General features: G+C 44.6%; 1 long non-coding RNA gene across 1 annotated transcript; it reads left to right on the forward strand.

Annotated features, from left to right (window-relative positions):
• The first annotated feature begins 6,696 nt into the window (after positions 1–6,696).
• Positions 6,697–20,515, forward strand: LOC115082506. Its single transcript, XR_003854184.1, has 3 exons — positions 6,697–6,855; positions 10,091–10,146; positions 20,480–20,515. It is a non-coding gene; the product is annotated as an uncharacterized LOC115082506 (long non-coding RNA).
• Positions 20,516–24,243: the final 3,728 nt, after the last annotated feature.

Below are 24,243 nucleotides of genomic sequence, written 5' to 3' on the forward strand. Positions count from 1 at the left end.
TCTATTATGACTCGCTTTAATTCACAAATAATACCCAATTCACCAGCAATGTCCAACTGCACCCACAACAACAAACTTTCTCTAACTACCCTATCAACCTCCATGATCCAACCATCACCAGCCACCTATAAAAATATTGAAGCAAAGCTTACAAATCTTGTAAATACATCTCATCTCAACTTGAAAATACATCTCGAGGACCAATAGGGAGGCCTCTTCTGGGGCTTTAAACCCCAGCACTCCCTTCAGGCGCCGCGCGCCGAAGGAGCACGCCAAAGGGGCCTGCCCCTTTGTGCGCCCCTTCGTGCGCACCAGACCATAGAAGCTGCAATCACACATTCTACACCATCCGGAACTTCTGCTCTCACCGAACTCAAGCTCTCCTACATTAGCTCTCCTGCAACATTTGACCAGTCTCTCTAACAACCACCCAGCCATTCCAGCATCCATCCAGTATCTACTCAGCTACTCCAGCAGTCATCCAGCCACACCCAGCATCTTCTCAGCTACTCCAGCAGTCATCCATCCACACCAGCATCTACTCAGCTACCCCAGCAGTCATCCAGCCACATCAGCATCTACTCAGCTACTCCAGCAGTCATCCAGCCACACCATCATCTACTCAGCTACTCCAGCAGTCATCCAGCCACACCAGCATCTACTCAGCTACCCCAGCAGTCATCCAGCCACACCAGCATCTACTCAGCTACTCCAGCAGTCATCCAGCTACACCAGCATCTACTCAGCTACTCCAGCAGTCATCCAGCCACACCAGCATCTACTCAGCTACTCTAGTAGTCATCCAGCCACACCAGCATCTACTCAGCTACTCCAGCAGTCATTCAGCCACACCAGCATCCATCCAGCATCTACTCAGCCACTCCAGCAGACATCCATCCGCTACACTTCACCAACCTCACCCCCCCTCATAGACCATATCCACAACACATCATATCATCTCAGACCACAGGATAACCTCTGCTGACAAATCCGGTCCAAGCGAAGACGACAATCCACTTAGGATGCTAGGATACTCAATTCCCATATTATATCACAGTACCTCTCTCAAGATAAAGCCTCCAAAGCATCCACTGTGATACCATCTCATATCCTGCAGAAATCTCACCCCAGTCATGACCTCCCCTCTTACTCAACTCCTTGGACTTGCCCTATTCACTCTAACACTATGCAATGCCCAATCAATCACCAAAAAAACCCACATTCTACATGACTACCTGCTTGACGCCAAACCAGACATCTGTGCCATCACAGAGACCTGGCTGAAGCCTACAGACACTGTCCTGACAAATCAACTTCCTACCAAGATATATGATGTCTTCTCCATCCCTAGACAAAAGAAAAAAAGGGGAGGTATCCTTCTGGCTGCCAAAAAAGCACTTAATCTCACCCCACAACCTATCAATACAATACCAAAACTAGAGGTTGGCTTATTTAAATCTAAATCTCTCCAAATCCTCCTCACATACGACCCCCCCCCCCTGGATTATTAGACCTAGATGCCTCTCCTATAGTGGAAATCATAGCAAAACACTTAAACCTGGACTCACCAGCCATTATCCTTGGGGACTTTAATCTACACAGACGCCATGCCTCAATCTTCCAACTGTGAAGCCTACTTATCCTCCCTTTCGAACATGGGCTTCAAACAACTCGTCAACCAACCCACACACAAAGCAGGTCATACTCCTGACCTTATCTTCACAAACACGAGCCTCACTACTCTCTCACCCCCTCTTTGCCTGCCGGTCCCATGGTCAGACCACTTCATGATCTCCTCCACCCTTTGATCGACGACAAGATTGTCTGCACCGCCTCAGCTCACCACTCTCCACTATAGGAAACCTTGTCCATCAGAAGCCCTCAGCAACTCTCTGATCAAAGAACTCACTAACCTCGATCTATTAAACCCCAATGCAGCCATCCTCTCTTGGCAAAACATTACAGAAACTATAGCCAACAACTTATGCCCACTGTCAAATAAAAACATTAACCCATCTCAAAAAAACAAGCAGCCATGGTTCTCAAAGGAGCTCTGCGCCCAAAAGCAAGGCCTGAGATGGAAAGAAAAGGAATGGAGGAAGAACCCCAACCCTCAAGCCCTAACCGCATACAAAGCTGCTCTCTACCAATACAGAACTGCAACACTACGAACAAAAAGAGATTTCTACGCCCACCGTATGCATGATATGACTTTTGACGCGAAGGCTCTCTTCTTGTATGTTTCGGAACTCACCAAAACTGCCCCCCCTACAATCCCCATTGACGTAGCCCAATTGAAAGCCAATGATCTGGCCTTATTCTTCCAGAACAAAATCTCCAATACCTTGGCTAGACTACCTACTAACCCTAACTGGCTGTCTCCAGATCCTCCACTCCCTCCAAACCTAGAGGTTGGTTTGAAATCCTTTGATCCTACTTACGCCATTGAGGTGGAAACTCTGATAAAAAGAATGAAACCCTTCTCTCACCCTCTAGACCAAATCCCATCCAAACTCCTGATTCTGATACTAGAATATTTCTCTAAACATCTAGCAGATATTATCAACTGCTCCCTCTCACATGGAATCTTCCCGGACGTTCTCAAATTGGCTACCCTTAAACCCATACTCAAAAAACGAATTTGGACCCGGATGATCCTAACAACTATCGCTCCATATCAAATCTGCCGTTTGTAGCCAAGATCTGTAGAAAATCGTAAATAATCAACTTTCAAAATACCTGGAGGAACATAACATTCTACACCGTCACAATATGGATTCGAAAAGATCACAACACTGAAACTCTCCTCATCTCGTTGCTAGATCAGCTATACATTGGCATGACAAAGGACAGTCCTTCCTATAGCTCTTCTCGATATCTCAGCGGCTTTTGACACCGTAAATCATTACAACCCTTATGAACCAGTTATCAGACATAGGAGTCGCAGGACCTGCCCTCAGTTTGTTCGACTCTTTCCTTAGCCAACAGAGGCTACAAGGTTTAAAATTAATAATAAAGAATCCCCCCGCACTAACTCCCCATTCGGAGTCCCCCAGGGCTCCTTATTATCGCCAACTCTGTTTCAATATCTATCTATTCCCTCTATGCCATTTACTTTCAAAATTAAAACTGAAGTTCTTCATTTATGCAGACGACGTTCAAATCTTAATCCCCATTTCTAACTCACTGGACTCAGCCCTCAAAACATGGGATTCTCACTTGCTAACGATCAAACTCTACCTTTCAAGCCTCAACCTGGTGCTTAACACTAACAAGACAGAACTCCTGCTCATTACCCCAGAAGGTAGTCCCTTCCATCAACAGTTACATATCAACACACATATTTCCCACGCAAGAGACCTTGGAGTCATAATAGATAGTCACCTGACACTAAAGAAATTTATGAACCACACTACGAAGGAGTGCTTCTACAAGCTACAGGTACTCAAAAAACTCAAGCCACTCCTCTTCCATCATAATTTCAGATCGGTCCTCCAAGCCATCTTGTTTTCCAAGATCGACTACTGCAACTCCATCTTGTAAGGTCTTCCTGCCACCACAATAAAGCCCCTCCAGCTGCTTCAAAATGCGGCGGCAAGAATCCTGATGAACACTAATCGGTGAGAGCACATCTCCCCTATTTTAAAAGATCTTCATTGGCTCCCAATAAATTTTAGGATTCTCCATAAATCACTTACAATTATTCACAAAAACATTCACCATCAGACGCCTCTCGATCTGATACACCCTCTCGAATTCACTCTACAGCCAGACCCTTAAGGGAAGCCTACAAAGGATCCTTACACGTTCCTCTAGTCAAAGCGGTGCACCACTCAAACATCAGAGACCGGGCATTCTCAATGATAGGTCCCTCCATTTGGAACGCCATGCCCCCGTACCTCAGGCAGGAAACCTGTCTCCTAACATTTAAAAAGAAACTCAAGACATGGCTTTTCGGTCGAGCCTTTCCCTGTTCCTAATCCAATAGCTTGACTCAGAATTGTTCCCTTCTCCACTATAATTAAACATGCGCTAAGACACAAATACGTTATATGAGATTGGCTCCCTCTGCCTCCTCTCACACCCCTACCTGTATATAGTATACTATCTCTGTTCTCCCCCCTTTATTTTCCTTCCCCAGTTTTGCGCCCTTGTTATAATGTAACTTTATGCTTCATCAAATTCTGCCTCTTGTTAATTGGTTACGGTTATTAAACGCTTAGTTCGATGTAAACTGAGTTGATTTGATTTGTATCAAGAAAGTCGGTATATAAAAGCCTTAAATAAATAAATAAATAAATAAATCTCATATAGAAGTAGAGTCAATACTGAAGAAAATTAAACCAGCTCTACACCCTGCAGACACTATGCCCACAAAAACACTTCTCTCTTTCCCGTACCACCATAGCTAAACCCATAGCAAAGATCCTCAACAAATTGATCACACTGGGCACAGTTCCTTCTCAACTCAAACATGCCATCATAAAACTGACTCTTAAAAATCAAACCTAGACACCTCGGACCCAGCGAACTATCGTCCAGTTTCGAACCTCCCCTTCCTATCCAAAATAATGGAGAGAATCATCAATAAACAACTCACCGAATACCTAGACGAGCATTCAATTACTCTTTCCATCTCAATATGGATTCAGAAAGTACCACAGCACTGAAACGCTTCTTCTATCACTATCAGAATCTCTCTTAAAAGCCCTAGACTCTGGCCACGCATACATTACTCGCCCTTCTAGATATATCTGCCGCCTTTGACACTGTAAATCACAATACTCTCATCACACGCCTCACTGAAATAGGTATCACCGGCCCAGCACTACTCTGGTTCCAATCCTACCTGAGCAATAGGACATACAGTGTTAAAAGTGACGAAGTGAATCTAACCTAGAAGCCTCACTCAAGGAGTACCCCAAGGATCTGCTCTTTCGTCAACGCTGTTTAATATTTATCTCACACCACTATGCCGTCTACTATCAAAACTGGGTTTTCAACACTTAATTTACGCAAGATGATGTGCAGATCCTCATACCTATCAACAGCTCTCTCTCAAATGCCCTGAATACTTGGAATTCGGCCCTCACAGAAATAAAAAAAACTTCTCACCGACAACTTTCTGGCTATCAAAACCAACAAGACTGAACTTCTCATCATATCATTCAAGAAAAAATTGAAAACCTGGCTCTTTACGGAAGCCTTCACTTAAAGCCCATGCTAACCTTAAAGGCCTGCACTTAAGCTGTACTATTCATATTTAATGCCTGTACTCGCATATTACTCCTAACATAACCCTAAGTTTCGAGGTATAACCAGTTCAACCAGTTTAACCAGTTTCCTACTTCCGCACAGTTTTATCTACTGTTTTCTATTTATTTTATGTATTACTATTATTATTCATTGTTATATGCATTCTGTTCAATGTTTTTTGATTTTTTATTATTGATTATTGTTCTATGTACACCATATCTATGGTAATTTCAAATCTGGTTATATGTAAACCGAAGCGATATGTACCAGTACATGATCTTCGGTATATAAAAAGCCTTAAATAAATAAATAAAATAAATATCACCTGCAAACAACTCCACGCTGAACACAACTGTCCTACCCCAAGGCTGCCCTCCTACTGCACAACAAGTCTGCAGCCTTGGCGTTATCATTGACAACAATTTTATGTTTAAAAAATTCATCGTTGACACTGTAAAAAACGGGTTTTTTTAAGCTACACACGCTGAAGCGTATCAAACCTCTATTACACCCACACGACTTCCGCACAGTACCACAAGCTACTATTCTATCAAAGATCGACTACTGCAACGCATTGCTATTAGGTTTACCAAAAAACACGTTACAGCCATTACAAATGCTACAAAATGCAGTGGCTCATATCATCACCAACACGCACCACCACGATCACATCACTCCTGCGCTTCAATCCCTTCACTGGCTACCCGTAGCATCCAGGATCATATACAAATCTATGACGCTGATACACAAGGCCATCCATAACTGAAACATGCAATGGTTCTCTGAACACCTGTATTTCAAAAAATCAAACCGTCCAATCAGATCCCAACATCAGGCCAGACTGCCGATCCCTTCTCCTAAACTAACTAAACATTGATCTACAAAAGAATGCTCGCTCATCATAGCAGGAACCACAATGTGGAACAGTATGCCCTCTGAGCTGCGCCAGGAACCCTGCCACCGAAAATTTAAACATAACCTAAAAACATGGCTGTTTAGAAAAGCCTACCCTTGAAGGATGGGACTTATGCAAATTACATACATCGCTGCTCAACCTCCTCCTGATTCCTACCCCCAACCCTGCCCTTCCCTTCTCCCCTTGACTCACGTCCCCCCCCCCCCCCCATGTTTCCCCTTTCCATACCCGTATTATTCCCTGGAATATCTCCCTATAGGGCTGACCTTAAGTTAATTATCTCAGTTATTTTTGTTACATTTATGTATATGATATTTATATACCTAGTTAACTGTTAAACAAGCGTTTGGCTTTTTCCACTTATATTTATTGTAAAGCCTCAGGCTGAATTACTGTTTGCTGTAAACCGAGGTGATGTGCATTATGTGCCGCGGTATATCAAAAACTATAAATAAATAAATAAATAAATAAAATAAATAATCTCACAAATAATCTCCATTTACGTTGTCTCCTGAGATCCTGGGTGGAGTGAGAGCGGCATTCAGTGAATATATGAGCTCGAGCACTGACTTCTCTTCTCAGACTCCTCTGTGTATCGAAGCTCAGAACTCAATGTACAACCAACCCAGCCATGAAGATCGCAGTTGCCTTTCTGGTGGTGGCTCTGATCTGCTTCTATCAGGGTAAGAAATCTTTATATTATCAAAGAATATTGAGCAGAAACCTCTAGATTTACTGAAGTCTATAGCATGTAGAAAACTCCTGAGCACCTATTTGATTTACCTTCTCCCTCAGACCCATAAAGTAAGGGTTTTTTTTAAAATAGTTTAACAGACTGGAATACATTTGAGACAAATTATAGAATAAAATGAGAGTAACATTCTTACATATTCCCAAAATATAATACTCAGGTACTTTTCAGGCACCAAAAAACATCAAAAAACATGGAGGGGTTTAACCCTGATGGCCCACACAGAATGCGCTGGATTATTTTTGCTAATAGTCCCAGAATGTCCTCCAGATGTGATTATATTTATCAGTTGTTTCCCTTAAGGAATTAGTAATTTTCTCAGTGATTTCAATTTCAACCATGTGGGAAAGCTATTTAGATTTGCTGGGAGCTCGCTTCCCCATCAACACAATTGTGTAACTGGCAGCTTGAATACAGTGAATAATAAGAAATGTATCCATGGCTGAGATTGTTTCCGGGGTATCTTTCCAATATCCAAATAACCCCACACACAGGGAAGTAGAGAAAAAGATTTATTACACATTAATCTATTTCCCATTCAATATCCTGCCCAAAATGCACCACTAGAGGACGTGACCACCAAGCATGCAAGCATGTACCTTTTAACCTGCAACCACATCGGCACAATGGGGAAGCAGATCTAGAGAAGGAGGTAAAACCATAGGTATTGGTATAATCAAATCAAAAGCTTAACCATGAGGTAAGATCTTTTTGGACATATTGATATGGAGTGCGCCTCCCTCCATATGTCTCCCAATCCATGTCATCCAGTGTAAGCTGCAGGTCATCACTCCACAGCCGTCTCAGAGAGGTAATTCTATCAGGGTCCTCATCTGTGTCAGTTATAGAAAAGTAGATATGAGATATAGCCCTCCCCTCATGGGAATGACTCTCAAAAATCTCTCCAGAAAATGCAGTGCCCTGGTCCACCCTTTACCCTTCAATCTTCCCAAAGCAGCTCTCATCTGTAAGTAAAGGTGATGAGCATTCTCCATGATCCAGGACTGATTCACCAGATCGCTAAAGGCCACTCTATTGTCTCCCTTGCACATTTACAAATGTAATGGAGACCACATTTGATAACTGGCCATATCAGGAAAAAAGGAGCAGTAAGAGTGAGAGGGATTTTTAGCCAGGAGCATCACTGGAGAGCAAAAAATGAAGAATTATATGAGAACGATAGTTTCAGTGAAAGAACAGTCTTCAGTTACGCAGAATGTTTCTTTTCTGGCACAGGCTCAGTTCTTTCGAACGCTTTTTCAATAGAACTACACTTATGGGACTCTGTTGCGGTCCTGCCCGCGCTCCTCGCGGGCAGGCTCCTTACCTCGGGCGGCCAGTCGGGCCGCTGACGCTGCCGCCATAGCGGCGGTCCTGCCGCGGACTCCAGGCTCCTCCCCGGCCGCCTCCTGCTCCATGCAGCAGGGCAGACCCGCCGCGAGCTCTCCCTCGCGGTCGGGACCCCCGCTGTCTTTCCTGGTCCCCCCGAAATTTCTCTGCCTTCCCGGGGTCCTCAGCCGGCAGGGGGGGGCGTCCCTGCCAGTGCTCGTGCTGCAGTCCGGGTCCTCGCCTAGCAGGGAGGCCGTCCCTGCCGGTGCCTGCAGCCAGCCCTTCGTTTCTCCTGCCTCTCTGCCTCTTACCTGTTGCTTCGCGGCTGGGAGCCGCTCCTGCAGCCTGCCATCGCTCCTTACCTTCAGCCCATGGCAGGGCTGCTCCCGCTGCCTGCCTGCTTCTCCTTGGGCCTTCCATGTGGCTGGGAACGCCACCGATGACCCAGCTCTCTTCGCTCCAGCTCCCTAGGGTGCGTGCGCGCGCCTCTACTCCTCTTCAAGGGCCAGCCAGGTGTGGCCCCCTGCTGACCCCTCCCTGGGCGTTGTCCACCTCAGCCCTACAGAAGGACTCAACGTCCAGTCCGTCTTTACCTTCACAAGGAGTTGGTCACTCCTGAGATCCTTCGCTCCAGGAGTTGTCTGTGTTCCAGCCTTCTGCAAGGTCCTGTGTTCTTTGTTCTCTGTCGGAGCTCCTCGTCCAGTCCTGATGTCTGCCCGCTGCCCCAGTCCTGATGTCTGCCCGCTGCCCCAGTCCTGATGTCTGCCTGCTGTACCAGCCCTGATGTTTGCCTGTTCATGTTCCTGCCCTAAGGTCTGTCTTCCAATCCGGTTTCCGTGTTCCAGTCCAGATGATGCAAGCCTTGTACCTTGTTCCTGAATTCGCCTGAAAGCTAAGTACCTCGTTCTTGAATCTCCTGAAAGCTAGTACCTTGTTCCTGAGTCGGTTAATGTCCTGGTACCTCGCGGCAAGCCATGTCGTGGTCCGTGACCAGCCCCACGGGCGGGCTGAGTAGGGCGCTTCATGTTGCCAGTCTTGTACCTCGCCCTTGAGTCTCCTGTATGCATTATACTTCGTTCCCGAGTCCGCGTCTGTGCCTGAGTCTATGTCTGTGCTTCCAGTACCTCGTTCCTGAGTCCACGTCTGTACTTCCAGTACCTCGTTCCTGAGTCCATGTCTGTGCCTGAGTCTACCTCGTTTCTGAGTCTCGTCTGCATCCATGGTCAAGCCTTCGCTGTCCTGGCCTCCATCCGGCCTGCCGCTTCATGCCGTACCCTGCGGCAGGTCCGAAAGGGCTGGGAAGGGTCAGAGGACTGTTCACAAGACCAACATTGCGTTGTTGGGTCTTCCGAAGCGTGCAGGTCCGGAGGAGGGTCAGTGTCTCTAGTCTTCAGTCCAGCCTCGCTCCTGACCAACCCATGCTCGGGCATGCCTCGCCTACCGCGGCACCTCCTTGGAGCTACTCTGGGGTCGAGCCGCGGCCCAAGGACACACATCTCCCAGGAAGTGGGATCGCTCTCCTAGCGCTCTACAACAGACTCATTAAAAACATTCAGAGGACTTTTGAAAACCTTTCTATTTCAGCTGGCATATATGTGACACACTTTCATTTTCTACGTCCAATACTTTTTAGTGCCTGATTGTTCATTTAAACTTTTGAATGCATCATACAGATAATTTATATTTTGCATTTTTTTCTTTTTGATGTTATAAAGTATATTTTATTGTATATTGCTTACACATTTGTAGTGTTAAGTGATTAACAAATCTTAATAAATATACATGTAAATGTAAGTCTCTTTATTTTTCACATCCCGCTGCTTTCCTCGACACTGCAGGTGCTGCTGCTGCCCCCATTAGTGAACCCGTTCAGGACACAGCGGAAAAGCCTGTGGTAAGTGTGCATGAGCAGCACTAAAGCAGGGCAGGTTAAGAAAAGTGTGTTTTTATGTTCACTTTTTTATTGCTTTGTTGTTACAAAGAATGTTCAAGTTATAAAAAAATTTAACAAGGGCAACTTCCATAGCCAAGGCCTTGATCCACAACTCCCCCTCCCTATTCCCCCAGGCTTGATTCACCCCTGAACCTCCATGAACCCCGATCTCTACCCGCCTCCTCCTCTCAACCCCTAATGCTCCTCTGCCAGCTGCTGCCTGTTCTTGGTCCTCTCTTGAGAGTCCTGCACAGGCAATTCAATGGTGCCCTGCCTCCAAGGACCAGAGACCCAATCTTATTGCATTTCCAAATTTTTCCTTTAAATCTAGATACACATTTCCCTGCTGCTGTGAAAAAAAAATCTCAACCTGATTTATTTATTTATTTAAAGTTTCTTTTATACCGATGACCGTTTACACATCGCATCGGTTTACAGTTAAAAAGGAACAAATGGGCAGAACCCTTACATATACATTGAAAAAAACAGGTTATCTTTTGGGCAGGGCCCTTACATGTACTGAGAACAAGGTGGTTAAAAGTGGGATAGGGTATAGAGCTGACTATGCCGCGAGCGTCCGTGATATCAATAAATAGATACAGCAAAATCAGTAAAATCACAACTATTTACAAAAGCTAATTACATAAGTAGCCGAGTCAAAGTACAAAATCGATGGGCATGAGACATATTCCAAGAAATAGATTCCTAGTCATGTAGCAAATTCTTAGTTACTCAATTTTTAGTTAAACAGTGGGGGGTTTATGTAATGGCAGGTGATGTGTGGTAAGCTTGCTGGAAGAGCCATGTTTTCAGTTTTTTTCTTGAAAGTGGGTGTGTATGTTTCCAGGCGTATATCGGGAGGCAGGGAGTTCCATATGGAGGGGCCAGCGAGAGAGAAAGCTCTGCTTATGGTAGATGATAATTTGAAAGATTTGATGGGTTGGGCACGTAGGGTTCCTTGGAGGGCTGTACGTGTGGGTCTATTCGAGGTACGGGGGAGGAGTGGGGGGTTAATCCAATTGAGGTTAGAGTTCAACAGACTTTTGTGGATGATGGAAAGGGCTTTATAGAGAATTCGGGAGTGTATAGGGAGCCAATGAAGTTCGATAAGTGTGGGGGTGATGTGATCTCTTTTTTTTGAATTTGATAGTATCCTAGCGGCAGCGTTTTGTAGTAGTTGTAAGGGTTTGGTATAGGTGGCGGGAATGCCTAGAAAGAGTGCATTACAATAGTCTACCTTAGATAAAATGATAGACTGGAGTACAGTGCGGAAATCAGAAAAGTGTAGCAGTGGTCTGAGTTTTTTTATGGTTTGGAGCTTGAAATAGCATTCCTTGATGATAGATTTGATGAAGGGTTTGAAAGTAAGATGGTTATCAATAAGGACACCAAGGTTGCGAATGTGTGATGGGAAAGATGTGGATGAGTATGCAGGTGGGATGTCTGGGAGTGGTGGCCTATTAGATATGATTAAGAGTTCAGTCTTGCTGGGATTTAGAGCTAGTTGCATGTCATTTAGTAATTTGTTGATAGAGGAAAGACAGGCTTCCCAGTTAAGCAGAGCAGTATGGAGAGAGTCAGAGAATGGGAAGATGAGTTGCACATCGTCGGCATAAATGAAATGCTTGATGTGGAGGTTAGTGAGGAGGGTAGTGAGGGGAAGCATGTAAATATTAAATAGGGTAGAGGAGAGGGAGGAACCTTGGGGAACACCTTGGGGAAGATTAATGGGGTCAGATTCATTGTTATCTACTAATACAGTGAAAAGGCGATCCTGGAGATATGATCGTATCCAGGATAGGGCATTGCCAGTGATCCCGATACTCCTGAGTATGTTGAGGAGGACATCGTGATTGACTGTGTCGAATGCCGCCGAGATGTCAAGCATGGCAATAAGATAAGAGGTACCTGAGTCGGTTCCTTTAATGAGGGTATCGTGTAGGGAGAGCAGCAGGGTTTCAGTACTTAAGTGCTTTCTGAAACCGTGTTGTGTAGATGGGAGAATGTTGTTTTGTTCCAGGTGATCGGGAGAGACGGGAGTTGACAACTTTTCAATAACTTTAGCTAGGAGGGGTAGGTTAGAGACAGGTCTGTAATTGGATAAGGTGTCTGGGTCAAGATTGGGTTTTTTGAGTAGGGGTTTTACTACTGCTTGTTTAAGAACTTTAGGGACTGTGCCATGCTCTAGGGAACAGTTAAGGATATTTGAGAGGGGTTTGGCAATCACCTCGGGGATAGCTAGCAGGAGTTTTGTGGGGATGGTTTCGGAGGGATGAGATGATGGTTTTAATTTTTTAAGGATGTTTTGTACTTCAAGAGAGGATGAAGAGTCAAAAGATGAGAGGGAGACTGGAGAGTTGATGGTGGGCAGACAGATATTGCTGTTATTCTGTGAAAATTGTGCAGTGATGGAAGAGACCTTGTTTTTGAAAAATTGGGCTAATTCATTGCAACGATTTTTAGAGGGATTAGCAGGTAGTTGTTTGAGGGTAGGAGAAGTGAGGTCCGCAACCATGGTGAATAGGGCCTTAGGGTTATATTGCATACCATGTATTTTTTTAGCATAGTAATTACGTTTAATCTGAAGGATGGAATTTCTATATTCATGCATTTGTTGGTAGTATAATGTTTTAGTTGCGGGGGATTGGTATTTGCGCCATGACCTCTCAGCTGTTCTGAGTTGGGTTTTAAGATTCCTAAGTTCAGGCGTATACCAGGGTTTTCTGTTTCTACGGTTTGGGTTGATAGGATAAAGGTTTCTACGGTTGATAGGATATAGGTTGCTATAGATCCCTATAGGTTGATAGGATATACGGTTGATAGGATATAGGTTTCTACGGTTTGGGCTGATAGGATAAAGGAACAATTTTAGTGGGACACTTTGAAACAGGTGATTCTAGAATATTCCATAATAAGTCCACGGTGAGTTTTGTAAACTTTACCAGGCAGATCGTGTCCTTCACATTTAAACCAGGACGTCTTCCATCCATGAAATTATCACATTCAGCAACGTTCCTGGCTGCCTCAGAGGACACCATGAGAACTGATGTTTCATTCTCCATTCCCACAAGTTTTAGATCTCTTACTCTCTGCTGCAATCCCAAACTAGCAGAGACTTTCCTAACTCGTCCATTGGCATCAGTTCTCTCGCCATGGCCCGGTACCGGTACCAGGGTGGGGGTTATGAATCGGGGGTATTCAAGGACTCTTGATACTGCAGGTTTGGAGAAGAGCGAATGTTTTCCTGCTTCATAGCGGTAGCACAGAGGAGGCTGGAAACTATAGGCCGGTTAGCCTCCCCTCAATGGTGGGAATATTAATGGAAACTAGGGATGTGCAGACAAAATGTTTATGTTCATAAGTCCATAAGTCGAAAGGGGGGGTCAATTTCGGTCAATATGGACATATGTAGAATTCCATAAGTTGAGTCTATGTCCATACGTGCACCGATTCCCTAAATAAAAATTTAAACCCCTCACCCTCCTTAATCCCCCCCCCAAGACTTACCAAAACTCCCGGGGAGTCAGGACACCATTCCTGTATTCCTTTGCGAGGAGCACGTGACGTCGGCGTCACGTCGGAGTGACGCGGGCGTCACGTGATTCACCGCGCGTCCTCTCCGGGACCCTCGTTGGACCCAAACGGAACTTTTGGCCAGCTTGGGGGGGCTGACCCCCCAAGCCGACGTCACGTGCTCCTCGCAAAGGAATACAGGAATGGCGTCCTGACTCCCCGGGAGTTTTGGTAAGTCTTGGGGGGGGGGGGATTAAGGAGGGTGAGGGGTTTAAATTTTTATTTAGGATCAACGATCGCGATTTCCAACTTATTCAACATAGCTATGTTGAATAAGTTGGAAATTGCGATCGTTTTCGCCTCATCACTTTTTTAAGTTAAAAAAAAAAAAAGTTGCGTTTTACATATGCGGTGAAAACGAATGCACACCCCTAATGGAAACTTTGCTGAAGGAAAGGAGAGTAAACTGTGCTCAATCTGGTGGATTGCTGGACCTGAAGCAGCATGGATTCACCAGGGGAAGGTTTTCCAAGGAAGACCATTGTACTACAGGACCAAAGAGTGACCAAAGTTGGTGCCAGCAAACCTATTATAACATTAAAGAAGTAATACAAAGAACTCAAACAACCAGAACCCTACCTGTGAAAAAGCACAGGTAAATATCATACCGGGTCCCAGAATAGCAAGACACCACCTATCGGGGAAACAAAACAAACCCGATTGCTATAGATCCCTACACAGACACTGCATGCTAGCAGAATCTCTCACCTTGGTCACACGCACAGAGCATTAGAATCAGCAATATGCAGACAAAAACTGAAATGGAAACCACAAGAAGCCAGACTCTGTGTGTAACAATGGAAAAACAGCACCTCCATTCTCATAAAACAAATAAAATCAAGAAACATAAAGCATCAATTACAATAGTAAAGCCATACTAATAAAATAATACTTTAAAACTACTGACAGAATAACTTCTATTCATTAAAATACATTTTTTAAAAATTTCCCAGGCACCAAAAAATATTTCAAAACAGCACATATATCTGATAATACCCAATAATTAAAACTAAAAAGAATTTTAAAAGTCCCTGCTGTTCATACCTGAGATTTCCAGTCACCCTGAAATTCTCGAGGATTAGGGGGTTAGGAGGGCAAACAAACTTTATCCTTTCTCTCTCACACACTCTTGCATGTGCATTCTCTCACACATACACTGTCACATACACACACATACATGCTCTTATACACACACACAACTTCTCTCTCTCACAGACACAGACACACTCTTAGGCTCTAAATCTGCTTCTCTCCCCCCACCCTCACCCCCACACACAAACACTTACCCCCCCAGATTCTCTCATATACACACACACACACACACACACACTCTCACTCTCACTGGCTCCACATAAACACACACACAGGCAAATTCCCAGTCATTCTCACACACACATACACACACACACACACACACACACACACTCACTCTCACTGGCTCCACATAAACACACACACAGGCAAATCCCCAGTCTTTCTCACACACACACACACAGACTCCCACACAGGATACCATTCATTCTCACACCATTCCCAATTCATTCTCATATACACACATACAGACTCCTAGGTAGTCACCAATTGATTCTCACACACACACACACACACACAGACACCCAGGCAGGCACCCATTCTGACACAGCCAGTCCCCTAGGAAGGAACCCATTCTTTCTCAGACACAGTCACACCCTCATCAGGCCCCCATTCATTCACAGGCACATACCCCAAGCCAGACTCCCATTCATACACAGGGTCACATTGAAGGCAGACCCCCTCTCTTTCTTTTGGCAATAACCTTGGAGCCTCTCTCATTCCTCTGCTGCTGCTGTCACTGCTATTGGGGAGGCAGAAATCGCTGCTGCTGGCACTGAAGCCCATTCTGCTGCCTTCTCTGTGTAGGCCCTGCGGTTTTATAAATTTATGGGGCTTCCAGTTCCTCCATGCTGATCCAAAATTTAAATAAAAAGATCCCAAGTTACTGTTCCTTATTGATTAATAGCACTTTATGGACTTCTGCTCTAGGAACTTGTCCAAACCATTATTAAACCCAGTTACACTATAACTGCCATAACCACATTCTGGCAGTGACTTCCAGAGCTTAATCTAAAAGTGAACTAAGGCAGAGAATAAATCACAAAAGTAAAATGTGTGTTGAATAAGACTAGAAACTTTAGGAGTGAAAGAAAGGGTCCAGTCTAGAAGGAACCCAAACTGGTCACAGTGTCCTTCATTTGTATGGGATCGATTCCCATAGAAGGGGTAGGAATTGTCTTATAATCCATAATCCTGGGTATTGCACTGTGTGTCCCTTAGGAAAATTATCCTCTTTATATTAAAGAGCAACATCATGTTATGGTTACGTGTGTTTTGGTGGATCCTTGGGTGCTGTGGAGATGACCATGCCCACGGGGAGGAGCCCCGTGAGGAGCCACAGCACTGGACTAGACTCGTAATGCACAAAACACAAATAGTTCTTTATTAGACAGCTTGAAGAGAGCCACCAGAGGTGGCAGTAGTGAGGCAGTCAGTAGTTGCAGTCTCAGGGACCTCGGCAGAGGGAGCCCTTCTCTCTTTGATGATGAAAGGAGGTTCCGCAACAGGTTTCCCAGCGAGGAGATACTGTGGATGAGATAGAGTTAGAGTACTCACTAGGTGTTTGCTGTTGGTATGCGATTCCACCAGGTATGTTGTAGAAGGTTGGGGGCCACTTTCACATTCAACATGAGACGTACGAACAGAACAGTGGACTCTTGTGAAGATTTGATGGCCTTCGGAGTGAGGAAACTCACTCCAAGATGAGATTTGTGCAATGTTCTCTCCACCTAGCTTGTTGTCCATCAAGCTAGGTGGAGAGAACATTGCACAAATCTCATCTTGGAGTGAGTTTCCTCACTCCGAAGGCCATCAAACCTTCAGCATACTGAAACAGGCTGTCCGGAAACATTGTGAACTGCGATAAACCTTTACCGGCCTCTAGCGCACAACGTACCGCAAATGAAAGAGGTGTAGCTATTGGCCGCGCTAACACTGCGGCTGTTTCGCGGCACACGATAACTCTTTCCTACTTTACATATGCTCCGCCCCAACTCCGCCCCCTGAATAAAAAATGTGCATTCGCAAATCGCGTTAACGGTTGTTAGCGCGATTTGCGGAATTATCTCCTGCGGTAACTCCTTGGAAAATGACCCCCTTTGATTGTAAACTGCTCCCTTCTACCATAAATTGCAAAGGCGATATAAAAATGATTCTAAATAAATAAATAGGTCAGAGGTCCCTCGCATATCCCGTGTTCCTGGGCCCCAGCCCCAGGGTATCCCATACTGCTGGCCCTCTAGCATTGCTGAGAGAATAAACTGTGGGAGCTTCTGACAATGTGTAACTCATTCCTGCCTGGAGATTTTGGGATTGGGGCAGTTCAAGGGCAATCTAAGCAAGGTTGGAAACTTGACATTGTTGTTGCAGATTAGTGAAGGAGTGTGCATGTGTGTGTGTGAGTGTGTAAGGGAGGGGTGGGGATCCAAAATTGTCTGCTCTGTTTGCCATCGCAGGATGCAGTTTCTCTTGCCCACAGAGGGGAGGGAAAATGTCAGCCCCCACTTTTACCCAGCTAAAGGTTCAGTAAAATCATTTGAAATTGCCCTCAGAATTCAGGCCTGGAATGATTTAGAGATGAAGCAGGCCCAAAAAAATTCAAGCATGACCTGAAAACGTTCTTATACCAACACGCATTCTCTGACCAACATGCTTCCTACCCATGACGCCCTCCCCCTTCGTTCTTCTAGCATAATGGACACAATAATGACATCTCCGTATATAATATATAATTTTCCTAACCTGTCTGTAGATAATCTCTCTGTATTTAAGTTTCCTGAATTCTATCTGTACTTTGTTGAAAATTATGCTATTCCAGATATCCGTTAATTCTTGCCCACCTCATAACAGTTATACGTTGCCTTTCCTCTTCTCTCTTACATATTGGGGTAGATTTTAAAACCCCTGCGTGCGTAAATTCTCCCGGATTTTGCATAGGCCGCCGGCGCACGCAAAGCCCCGGGACGCGCGTAAGACCCGGGGCTTCGTAAAAGGGACGGGAGGGGGCATGTCTGGGGGTGTCTCCGGGGGCAGGGGGCGGTCTGGGGCAGGTCCGGTGGCGTGGTGACGGTTCGGGGGCTGGCCGGGAGGGTGGTCCCGAGTCCCTCGGCACTGCGACCTGTGCCGGGGGATGCCGGGGTGGCGCGTGCAAGTTACTTGCCCAACAAAGGTAGGGGGGGGGGGAATTTAGGTAGGGCTGGGGGGTGGGGTAGATAGGGGAAGGGAGGGGAAAGTGGGGGGACGCGGAAGGAAAGTTCCCTCTGAGGCCGCTCCGATTTCGGAGCGGCCTCAGGGAACGGAGGCAGGCTGCGCGGCTAGGCGTGCACAAGCTGCCGATTTTGCGCAGCCTTGTGCGCGCTGACCCTGGATTTTATAAGATACGCGCAGCTACGCGCGTATCTTATAAAATCTGGTGTACTCTTGTTCGCACCGGTGGCGCGAACAAAAGTACGCATGCGCGTATGTTTAGAAGATCTACCTCAGAACTTGTTAAATATCTTTCCTATAACTATACCTTGTTTTTTCTATAGTTAAGAACATAAGAACATAAGAAAATGCCATACTGGGTCAGACCAAGGGTCCATCAAGCCCAGCATCCTGTTTCCAACAGTGGCCAATCCAGGCCATAAGAACCTGGCAGTACTCAAAAACTAAGTCTATTCCATGTTACCATTGCTAATGGCAGTGGCTATTCTCTAAGTGAACTTACTAGCAGGTAATGGACTTCTCCTCCAAGAACTATCCAATCCTTTTTTAAACACACCTATACTAACTGCACTAACCACATCCTCTGGCAACAAATTTCAGAGTTTAATTGTGCGTTGAGTAAAAAAGAACTTTCTCTGATTAGTTCTAAATATGCCCCATGCTAACTTCATGGAGTGCCCCCTAGTGCTTCTACTATCCGAAAGAGTAAATAACCGATCCACATCTACCCGTTCTAGACCTCTCATGATTTTAAAAACCTCTATCATATCCCCACTCCGTCGTCTCTTCTCCAAGCTGAAAAGACCTAACTTCCTCACTCTTTCCTCATAGGGGAGTCGTTCCATTCCCCTTATCATTTTGGTAGCCCTTCTCTGTACCTTCTCCATTGCAATTATATCTTTTTTGAGATGCGGCGACCAGAATTGTACACAGTATTCAAGGTGCGGTCTCATCATGGAGCGACACAGAGGCATTATGACATTTTCCGTTTTATTCACCATTCCCTTTCTAATAATTCCCAGCATTCTGTTTGCTTTTTTGACTGCCGCACCACACTGTACCGACGATTTCAATGTGTTATCCACTATGACACCTAGATCTCTTTCTTGGGTTGTAGAACTTAATATGGAACCCAACATTATGTAATTATAGCATAGGTTATTTTTCCCTATATGCATCACCTTGCACTTATCCACATTAAATTTAATCTGCCATTTGGATGCCCAATTTTCCAATCTCACAAGGTCTTCCTGCAATTTATCACAATCTGCTTGTGATTTAACTACTCTGAACAATTTTGTGTCATCTGTAAATTTGATTATCTCACTCGTCGTATTTCTTTCCAGATCATTTATAAATATATTGAAAAGTAAGGGTCCCAATACAGATCCCTGAGGCACTCCACTGTCCACTCCCTTCCACTGAGAAAATTGTCCATTTCAATCCTACTCTCTGTTTCCTGTCTTTTAGCCAGTTTGCAATCCACGAAAGGACATCACCACCTATCCCATGACTTTTTACTTTTCCTAGAAGCCTCTCATGAGGAACTTTGTCAAACGCCTTCTGAAAATCCAAGTATACTATATCTACCGGTTCACCTTTATCCACATATTTATTAACTCCTTCAAAAAAGTGAAGCAGATTTGTGAGGCAAGACTTGCCCTGGGTAAAGCCATGCTGACTTTGTTCCATTAAACCATGTCTTTCTATATGTTCTGTGATTTTGATGTGTAGAACACTTTCCACTATTTTTCCTGGCACTGAAGTCAGGCTAACCAGTCTGTAGTTTCCCGGATCGCCCCTGGAGCCCTTCTTGTTATAATGTAAAACTTTTCTTGCTAAGCTATGTTTTATGTGAACCGATGAGATGTTCCCAACGTTCATAGGTATATAAAAGCTTCCAAACAAATAAATAAATAAATAAATAAACAAATAAATACACGAATAAAGTCTTTGTTTGTTTGGGCATTAGTCTTATATTTATCCTGCCATATCCTGTTTGGTAATTTGGGGGAACTCTGAGATGTACATTTTTCTCTTATCCTGCAGTTTCCTCCTGCTTCATTGGGTCTTCTGCTCAGCTGGAAGCAGGGAGGGACTCCTGATGCCATGAGCCCTCATTCATAATTACCCCAGGATTTTCCTATGTTTTATAATCCCCAACCCTTGCTGTGCTCCTCATCATATCCAGTTTTGTCATTGCAGAGGAAGTCCTGGGCTGAGACACTGCTCTCGGGACCCTCAATGATGGCCACTAAATCTGACCACAGGGTGTCTACCTTCAGCAGGACACCAGAGGTCAATCAATGACAAGGACAGCATGACCAGGACTCGTTCCACCCAGGGTCTGTGAACGCTGCCTCTGCAACCTGGAGAGACACAAAATCTGCATTTTAATCACTTCTAATTCAATTTCTTTCAGAGAAGAGACACTAGAATTAGATTGCATGGAACACTGGTAAGAGCAATTTACTGAATTACAAATAATTTCACATACTGTCATATAATTTAAACATAATTTTTCACATGGTATATAATAATTGTATTTGTGTATGTGTGTGTGTGTGCGTGTGTAGTGTGTGCAACTTGCAATTCATCCCCGGTTCTGCTGCTCCTAAATCTACAGATACAATAAGGGGCTAATTTTATAAAAGCAGGAATAGCAGTAAATTCTAAGGGTTGATTGTACCCACGGACATTACCAAGTATTTTCAAAGCAAATTTACATATACACAAATGTAGAAACAGGCTATTTTAGTACAGACATTTACACACATAAAACCAGGTTACATGCATACATTTACACAAACTGAGCACCAGGCTATTTTAGTACAGACATTTACACACATAAAACCAGGTTACATGCACACATTTACACAATCTGAGCTCCAGGTTATTTTAGTACAGACATAAAACCAGGTTACATGCACACATTTACACAAACTGAGCCCAGGCTATTTTATTACAGACATTTACAGACATAAAACGAGGTTACATGCACACATTTACACAAACTGAGCCCCAGGCTATTTTAGTACAGACATTTACACACATAAAAGCAGGTTACATGCACAAATTTACCACAACTGAGACCCAGGCTATTTTAGTACAGACATTTACACACATAAAACCAGGTTACATGCAAACATTTACACAAACTGTGAGCCAGATGATATTAGTACAGACATTTACTCTCAAGAAACCAGGTTACATGCATTTATTTACAGAAACTGAGCCCCAGGCTATTTTAGTACAGACATTTACAAACTTAAATCCATCTTATATGCATAATTTACACAAACTAGGCCCAGGCTATTTTAGTAACAACATTTAAACCAAAAAAACCAGGTTACATGCATACATTTACACAAACTGAGCTCCAGGCTATTTTAATACAGACATTTACACACATAAAACCAGGTTACATGCATACATTTACACAAACTGAGCCCAGGCTTTTTCATTACCGACATTTAGTCACAGTAATCCAGGTTACATGCATACATTTACACAAACTGATCCCAGGCTATTTTAGTACAGACATTTACACCGACAAAACCAGTTTACATTCAAACTTTAAAAAGACTGAGTGCCAGGCTATTTTAGTACAGATATTTACACAAAAAAAACCCAGGTTACATGCATACATTTGAGCCCAGGCTATTTTAGTACAGTCATTTACACAAATAAAACCAGGTTACATGACAAATTTACCACAACTGAGCACCAGGCTATTTTAGAACAGACATTTACACACATAAAACCAGGTGACATGCATACATTTACACAAACTGAGCCCCAGGCTATTTTAGTACAGACATTTACACACATAAAACCAGGTTACATGACAAATTTACCACAACTGAGCACCAGGCTATTTTAGAACAGACATTTACACACATAAAACCAGGTGACATGCATACATTTACACAAACTGAGCCCCAGGCTATTTTAGTACAGACATTTACTCACAAAAACCAAGTTTATATGCATATCATACCTATAAGGGAGCCCGGACCGACGTGCCGCAAATGCGCAGTAGAGAGCAGCTCTACTGCGCATGCGCGCACATCGGCCAGAGCGCAGCGTGTCAGAAAAAAAAATGGCGCCTGCTCCTTAGGAGTAGGACCAGCAGCGGCAGCAGCAACGAGCAGGACCGGCGGCGGTGGCGGCGATGACGCGCGCGCGAGAGGCAGGGAGGAGCAATAGTGGCGGCGACGCGCGCGCGAGAGAGAGGCAGGGAGGAGCAGTAGCGGCGGCAGCGTGCGAGAGGCAGGGAGGAGCAGTAGCGGCGGCGACGCGCGCGCGCGGGAGGGACACCCCCTGTCTGCCGGTTGTGGATGAGCTGGGAGGGGAGTGAGTGAGTGAGGATAGGGAGGAGAGAGTGAGCTGAGGGGAGGAGGAAGAGAGTGAGGTGGGAGGGAGGGGGAGAGAGTGAGATGAGTGAGGTGGGAGAGGTGGGAGGGAGGGGGAGAGTGTGAGGTCGGGGAGGTGAGGTGGGGGGAGGTGAGGTGAGGGGGAGGGGGAGAGAGTGAGGTGGGAGGGAGGGGGAGAGAGTGAGGTGGGGGAGGTGAGGTGGGGGGAGGGAGGGGGAGACAGTGAGAGGGGGAGGTCAGAGAGAGGGAGGTGGAGGGAGGAGAGAGGGAGGGAGGAGAGAGAGGGAGGTGGGGGGAGGTGGGAGGAGGGAGGAGAGAGAGAGGGAGGTGGGGGAGGAGAGAGGGAGGTGGGAGGAGGTGAGAGGGAGGGGAGGGAGGAGAGAGAGAGGGAGGTGGGGGGAGGTGAGAGGGAGGGAGGAGAGAGAGAGAGGTGAGGGGAGGGAGTGGAAAGGAAATGGACCAAAAAAATTTTTTTAATGTAGCCCGTTGTTACGGGCTTAACGGCTAGTATGTACATAAACTGAGCCCCAGACTATTTTAGTACGATATTTAAACACATAAAACCAGATTACATGCATACATTTACACAATCTGAGCGGGAGGCTATTTTAGTACAGACATTTACACACATAAAACCAGATTACATGCATACATTTACACAAACTGAGCGGGAGGCTATTTTAGTACAGACATTTACACACATAAAACCAGGTTACATGCACACATTTACACAAACTGAGCCCCAGGCCATTTCAGTACAGATATTTACTCACATAAAACCAGGTTACATGCACACATTTCTACAAACTGAGCCCCAGGCTATTTTAGTACAGACATTTACACACATAAATCCAGTTTATATGCATAATTTACACAAACTGAGCCCCGGCCTATTTTAGTACAGACATTTACACACATAAAACCAGGTTACATGCATACATTTACACAAACTGAGCCACAGGCTATTTTAGTACAGACATTTACACACATAAAACCAGGTTGCATGCATACATTTACACAAACTGAGTCCCAGGCTATTTTAGTAGAGACATTTACACACATAAAACCAGGTTAAATGCATACATTTACACAAACTGAGCCCAGGCTATTTTAGTACAGACATTTACACCGACAAAACCAGGTTACATGCACACATTTAGACAAACTGAGCCCAGGCTATTTTAGCACAGACATTTACACACATAAAACCAGGTTGCATGCATACATTTACACAAACTGAGCTCCAGGCTATTTTAGTACAGACATTTACACACATAAAACCAGGTTGCATGCATACATTTACACAAACTGAGCTCCAGGCTATTTTAGTACAGACATTTACACACATAAAACTAGGTTACATGCATACATTTACACAAACTGAGCCCCAGGCTATTTTAGTACAGACATTTACACACATAAAACCAGGTTACATGCATACATTTACACAAACTGAGCCCCAGGCTATTTTAGTACAGACATTTACTCACATAAAACCAGGTTACCTGCATACATTTACACCAACTGAGCCCCAGGCTATTTTAGTACAGACATTTACACACATAAAACCAGGTTACATGCATACATTTACACACACTGAGCCCCAGGCTATTTTAGTACAGACATTTACACACAATAAACTAGGTTGCATGCATACATTTACACAAACTGAGCTCCAGGCTATTTTAGTACAGACATTTACACACATAAAACTAGGTTACATGCATACATTTACACAAACTGAGCCCCAGGCTATTTTAGTACAGACATTTACACACATAAAACCAGGTTACATGCATACATTTACACA

The sequence above is a fragment of the Rhinatrema bivittatum genome, unplaced genomic scaffold (genome assembly GCF_901001135.1).
Source record: "Rhinatrema bivittatum unplaced genomic scaffold, aRhiBiv1.1, whole genome shotgun sequence".
NCBI lineage: Eukaryota > Metazoa > Chordata > Amphibia > Gymnophiona > Rhinatrematidae > Rhinatrema > Rhinatrema bivittatum.